Raw genomic sequence first — 7,329 nt, 5'->3', positions numbered from 1 at the left:
CCAGCCTGGTCTACAAGAGCTAGTTCCAGGACAGGCTCCAAAACCACAGAGAAACCCTGTCTTGAAAAACAAAACAAAACAAAACAAAAAAAAAAAGATTCCATCTTCGGTACTGCTAGGGAAACAACAAAACCATATTAGGGGCTGGGGTGTACTTGAGTTGGTAGACTGCACAAGGCTGTGGGTTTTATCCCCAGGACCACCGAACCTTGATGTGGTGGCCCATACATGTAATTCTGTGGTGGGAGGTTGTTGTAAGTTACTTTTCAATTGCTGTGATAAGGCACCATACCATGACCAAGGCAACTTCTAGAAGAAAGTGTTCATTGGGGGTTTACCATTTCATTGGATAAATCTATCACCGTCATAGCAGGGAGCATAGCCACAAGCAGGCAGGCATGGCTCTGGAACAGGAATTGAGAGATATAGACCATGGATGGAGAGAGCAAGAGAGGTCCCTGGGGAGAGCCTGGGCTTTTGAATCCAGAAAGCCTGTCCCCATTGGCACAATAAGACTATACCTCTTTATCTCTCCCTAGACAGTTCCACCAGCTGGGCACCAGGCAATCAGATTTATGAGCCCCTGGGGGCCATTCTCACTCAGACCACCACAGAAGTTCAGAAGGACAAGGTCATCCATATAGCATACAGCCATATAGCAAGTTTGAGGACAGCCTGGGCTATATGAGACCCTCTCTTAAATAAAAACAAAGTTGGAACTATAGAGATGGCCAGAAGATGGTATCAAGTATCCTGGAACTGGACTTACAAGTGGTAGTTAGCCACCATGTGGATGCTGGGCCTCTGAAAGAGCTTGTACCGAACCATCTCTCCAGCTTCCTATCTGCAGAGAATTTGTTTAAAAAAAGGGGGGGGGGTTTCTCAGTAAATGAATATTTCCTGAGATCTGCTTTATGCTTAGAAGAGCTTTAAGCATTTCGCATGCTACATGTTTAGGAGGTGGTAAATATTGAATGCATACTTCAGGCATTCTAGGTTTAAAGATAAAGCAGGAAACAAAGAGTGAATTTATACTTTGTAGTTTGTATTCGACTATGTTTACAATTTGCTACAAAATAACAGTTTATTCAAAGGCAGACCGTAGAAACAATGGTCTCATAAGATACCATCTAGTGACTGCTGTGTCGAAATACACTCCTCTAATATTTACGCAATGACAAACACACCCAAGGTGTTTCCCACAATGGCACCTTTCCATTAAAAAGCATGACTGCACGTGCAAAGGTAATATAGGCTATGAAAGGTAGGAAAAGGTGAACCAGAATGAAGAAATTTGGGGATTGTAGATATGGGTGTTTGCAATTTTTATTTATTTATTTTTAAATCATTTATTTCACTTTATTTCATGTGTGTTGGTGTGAAGGTATCTGAGCCCCTGGGACTGGAAATGTAGTTAATCATGGCCCTTTTTAAATACATTTTCCTTTATGGTAGAGCTTGCAGTAAAAATGGAACTAATCCAAGTCAGAAGCTGCTGCCTGCCAGGAAAACCAGAAGCTGGCTTGATGAGTTTGTTTGCAGATACCATCTATGGGCCCTGAACAGATAAGCCTTGAGTGGACTCTGCAGCAACTCCATAACAACAAAGAAACAGCGAAGAAGTCTGCTGAGCTGCAGGCGGAATTTCTTGAGACTGTGAGCACATGCCTCTTCTCTCAGCCTCTCCTGGGTGTCCTGAATAGGTCCAGGATTTCCCCACAAAGCAGGGGTTCTTATCATGGGTAAACATCAGGGACCTCCACCAACTTGATGGAGGAAAATGTTACAGCTTCACTATACCTGAAATTCAGCTTTATTCCTGGTCAGTGGCCATGGGCAACAAATCAATGGTAAAAGCCCTACCTATGCAAGTCACTTCCTTTTTATATTACAATGTACAGGCATCTGAAAGACTGCTCATATTTGTCACTGCTTTGGATAATAGCAGATTTTATAAATCAATCCTATAATTATACATCCCATCCATTACTGCCTCCCAATTTTTACAGATTGGTTGGTCAGGTATTTTTAAGACAATATCTAGCCTAGACTGCCCTCAGACTCAAGATCCTCCTGCATCTGCCCCCTGAATGCTGAGATTACAGGCCTGTGCCATGAAACCTGGCTACTGTATCCCAGTTTTATTTCACTTAAATATACAGTGATAACTGTATTTCAGTGTGATCGGCTTTCATTATTATTCATATGTGTTTGTATACATATGCAGGTATGCTTTCAAAAAGTTCCTGTAATGGACTGGGGATGTAGCTCAGTGGGAAAGTACATTCCTAGTATGCACAAAGCCCTGGATTCCACCTTCAATAACACACACACACACACACACACACACACACACACACACACACACACACACAAATTATGTTAGCTGGATGCTGTACTACCACCATCTGGAGTCCCAGCTACTCAGGTGCCCAAAATAAGAACACTCAAGCCCAGAAATTCAAGGTCAACCTGGGCAACATAGCTAGGCCCCATTTCAAAAATAAAAGATAAGCCTACAGAATGGGAAAAAAATCTTCACCAACCCCACATCAGACAGAGGTCTGATCTCCAAAATATACAAAGAACTCAAGGAATTGGTCACCAAAAGATCACATAATCCAATAAAAAATTGGAATACAGGCCTAAACAGAGAACTCTCAACAGAGGAATATAAAACGGCTGAAAGACACCTAAGGAAATGTTCAATATCCTTGGTCATCAGAAGGTAAATCAAAACAACTCTGAGATTCCATCTTACACCTGTAAGAATGGCCAAAATCAAAAACACTGATGACAACTTATGCTGGAGAAGTTGTGGGGAAAAGGGAACACTTCTGCATTACTGGTGGGAATGCAAGCTGGTACAGCCCCTTTGGATGTCAGTGTGGAGATTTCTCAGAAAATTAGGAAACCACCTTCCTCAAGACCCAGTAATACCACTTTTGGGTATATATCCAAAGGATGTTCAATCGTGCCACAAGGACATGTGCTCAACTATGTTCATAGCAGATTTGTTTGTCATAGCCAGAACCTGGAAACAACTTAAATGCCCCTCAATTGAAGAATAGATAAAAAAAAAAAATGTGGTACATTTATACAATGGAGTACTACAGAGCAGAAAAAAAAATAACATCTTAAATTTTGCAGGCAAATGGATGGAACTAGAAAACATTATTTTGAGTGAGGTAACCCAGACCCAGAAAGACAATTATCACATGTACTTCATTCATAGGTGGTTTTTAAACATAAAGCAAAGAAAGCCAGCCTACAAACCACAGTCCCACAGAACCTAGACAACAAGGAGGACATTAAGAGAGACATACATAGATCTAATCTACATGGGAAGTAGAAAGTAGAAAAAGACAAGATCTCCTGAGTAAATTGGGAGCATGGGGACCTTGGGGGATGTTTGAAGAGGGGAGGGGAGAGACAGGGAGGAGAGCAGAGAAAAATGTAGAGCTCAATAAATATCATGGAATAAAGAAAAAAAAAGAAAAAGAAAAATCATTAAAAAAAAAAAAAAAAAAGATCGGCCCTAACAAAGGATGCCTAGTCAGGGAAGAAAAGTAGGCAACTGAAAGACCTGAATAAATCCAGACCTCCCCCCTCCAGCAGGAAGAAAATAGCCAAAAATCCAAGCAGGAAGAGAAAAATCAAAATTCTAGGATTAGCCAGTTCAGACTGTGTTTTAGGAACTAGCTGATTATGACCTTGCGAGTGGTCCTGAGAGGCAGGGAGTTGCCCCCTTGTGACCATCACTGGATTTTTGAAATATTCTATGACCATTTTGGATTACTGGGCTGTGGTTTCTTCCCTTAAAAACTCCTTCTCCCAGTCACTCGAGGTCGAACTCTTCCCCTGCAAGGGTTGTGAGTCTTGGCCCCAGTGCACTGGTTCCCATCTTACCTCACCAATTAAAGCCCTCACGTGATTGCAGCAAGGACGGTCTCTTGTGAGTTACTGGGGGAAGGGGGGGTCGTGTTATCCCGAGACTTGAGTGAGAGTCTCCCTGCACCGGGGGTCTTTCACAATCAGTATAGCCTGAGCTCCTCTAGCATCCTGGGTCCTAGCTTTGCTTTGTGTCCATAAGAAGAAAGGGTATTCTACCAAGTTTCCAAGGCACTACATGAACAAGCAAAGCCCTTCAGCATCCGGGTCTTTAAGAGGTTTTTTTTTTTTTCACTTTTGTTTGTTTGTTTTAGGGAAGGGGCTTCTGGAGGTTAGAGACCTCTTGCAGGAGTCAGGTCCCGTTTTTGTACCACGGGAGTTCCAGGGTTCAAAGTCAGGTTGTCAGAGTTATCAGCGAGCACCTGCTGAGTCATCTCACGGTCCAGCTTCCAGATCTTTGATGAAGGCTGAAGATAAGGCAGGAGTGGGCATAGCCTGAGGGATGGGCAGGCTTCAGCCTGGAGGTAGCTCTGAATCAGAAAACTGCTCTAGTACAGTATTAAAAACTGTGAAAAACTTTTTGATGAACAAAATATTTTCTGGGGTCTTTTAAAATAATATTTTATTAGTTGAGAATTTCCTGCAATGTGTGTGCTTGGTTGGTTTGCTTTTTGTTTTGTTTTGTTTTTCTCTCTCTCTTTTTTTTTTTTTGCTTTGTTTTTTGAGACAGGGTTTTGCTGCCGTCACCAAGCAGTGAGATCTCAGCTGATAAGGCAGAAGGCTGACCCACCAGAATGAATGCGTTCTAACAGAGGCAAACCAAGTTCATAAGACACTGGGCCAGTGGATCTCTTACAAAGCCAGAAGCACTCTCCGTGCAAATTTGGCAGACTATGGATAAGTGGGCACAACTCTTTCCCATATACTGGTGTACTGGGTCATTCCCCCAATTCTGTGGAACCTCCAGTGGGAAATTTAGTCACGCAATTAATAACCTTGGTTCCCACAGTCTAATCTCTGCTCCGTTCCCTGAGATACATCAGAAGCCACCTCCCTGCAACTATCTTCCACTTGGAAGGACACATAGTCAGGAAAGAAGTCTTTCATATAGATCACATTGGGACCTTCAAAGATAAAGGGACATCCAGGCTTGGAGAATTGCCTTTGTTCTGCATGTGTATATAAACTGAAGACTTTATAGAACAGGAGGAGAACAGCAGAAGAATAAAGAAGCTGATACAGAAAAGTAAGTAGTGGAGCATTCCTTTCACCCTCAGCTCTAAGTACCGCGCTCGCTGTGAGTCTTCTTCTAGACCCTGAGGCTGGCACTCAGAGGTCCCCAATAGGGTTTCCCTGTAGCTTTGGAGCCTGTCTTGGAACTCACTCTGTAGACCAGGCTGGCCTCAAACTCACAGATCAAACTCAAATCCACCTGCCTCTGCCTCCCAAGTGCTGGGATTAAAGGCCATGTGCCGCCACTGCCTGGCTTTTACAATGTGCTTTGAACCTATTCCCTTACCCAACTCCCAGATCCACGCCTACCTCCCTCCCCAACTCAACTTTGTGTTCTCTCTCTCTTTTTTTTTAAACCCGCCAAGCCCAATTTGTATTGCCCAAATACTCTTGGGCGTGCAAGTCAAGCCAGATGCCTTTTCAAAGGAATGCCGTGTAGGGTCTGGCTGACCCTTAAGGCTTATCTAATTCTTTTTGAGATTGGGTGTCGCTACAAAGCCTGGGCTGGCCTTGTCCTGTTCCATCTTCCCACATGTGCAGGACCACTGGGGACTTAAAACTGTTTCTTTTTAAACCCCAAGACGAGCAAGTGTTTTACCCCTGAGTCCCCAACCAAGGCTTATCTGATTCCACAGATGGATTTTGCCTTTGTCTTTGAAATAGTAGAGCTGGAGGTCCACCCTGCAGTGCTAATGGTAGCCATTTATAAAAACGCAAATCCACAAAAAGCAGAGAAGCACAGGCTAGGTAGCTCTAGGGTTTCCCTGCAGTTTTCCCTGGGACATCACCTCTAGGTCTTTGATTTCCATATTTATATAGTACGCTCTTAGACCTTCGCAGTCATCTTTTCAGGGAAGAACAGTTGGTCTCTAAGCCCCAAGATTCTAACAGCAGCAAGAGGCTGAAGCTGCCTCAGTCCAGGCCCTGCTCCTGAAGACAAAATCCACTAGGTAAATAGGTAAGACATTCCCTAAAACAAGCACAGCAGGGTCTGGAGAGATGGCTCAGTGGAAAAGAGCACTTCCTGCTCTTGCAGAGGACAGGGGCTTGATTCCCAGCACCCACTTGGTGGTTCACAACCTCTGTAACTCCAGTTCTAGGGGATCGGACACCCTCTCCTGGCCTCTGCAGACCCTGCACACGTGTTGTGCACATACATTACATGCATGTAAGCAAAAACACTTCCACATATAATAAAAGTAAAATTTTAAAAAACCACCCACAGCAGGAAAGTAGCCCTGCAGATGAGCAACAGAAGCTATTCCTGAGTCCTGCCTGCAGGCCTGTGGGAGACCAAGAATGGATTCGGTGTCTTAAGGAATCTTAGTCATAACTCCTGTCTGCGGCATTAACATGTCCTGACATTAGATGATCGGTGTGGGGAGTGGAACAGCCGCAGCCTTACCTGACCTGACCTGGGCAGGAAGGCAGATGTACTCTCTGAGAATGTGTGGGTGGCAAGTGGCAGAAATCCAAGGAAAGCTAGCTTATGGTAGAAAGGAATTACAAGATAATGGGAGAGGCCTGAGCCAAATGAGCTCGAGATATGTGCAGCTAGTTCAAAAGTCAACCTGCCCCAGCAAAGGGGTGTGCTTTGCCTGTGACTCCTCGGCCCTCAGCAGGCTCTCCCGCAAGGGGAACCTTACCAGCCCTCACACTGTGAGGAGCCTCGGGCCCTGGGCAAACTTGGCTCTCTTTGTTCCAGCTTTAGGTGATGTGGCCTATTCCCAAGTTTCATCTCTGCCCTTTGTGTTGATGAGAATGTGGGGGATGGGAAGAAAGAGAACCATGGTGTTTAATGGAAGGGAGCAATGCTGAGCTGGTAAACGGAATGTAGAACGTAGCCTGCTGCAATATGCTATGCCACCAATGATTCCTCCAGGAAACCCATGGGCATTCCTGGTCCCTCTCTACCACATCATTCACAAAGTCCTCAGTTAAATACAAGTTGCCTTGCCTCTCTTGGCCACGAGAAATTCTGTCATGCATGACAGATGGCAATAAATAGCAAGGATTCTCAAAATCGAAAAACCCGTTTGTGGTAGAGACTATCCGCAAAAGAAGGGAGTTGCTCTTCCAGCAGAATTTAGGGCAATACAAAAAGAATGAGGTGGCCGGGCGATGGTGGCGCACGCCTTTAATCCCAGCACTTGGGAGGCAGAGGCAGGCGGATCTCTGTGAGTTCGAGACCAGCCTGGTCTACAG

Source organism: Microtus ochrogaster, chromosome 10 (genome assembly GCF_000317375.1).
Source record: "Microtus ochrogaster isolate Prairie Vole_2 chromosome 10, MicOch1.0, whole genome shotgun sequence".
Taxonomy (NCBI): Eukaryota; Metazoa; Chordata; class Mammalia; order Rodentia; family Cricetidae; genus Microtus; species Microtus ochrogaster.
This window is presented reverse-complemented; position numbering follows the sequence as displayed.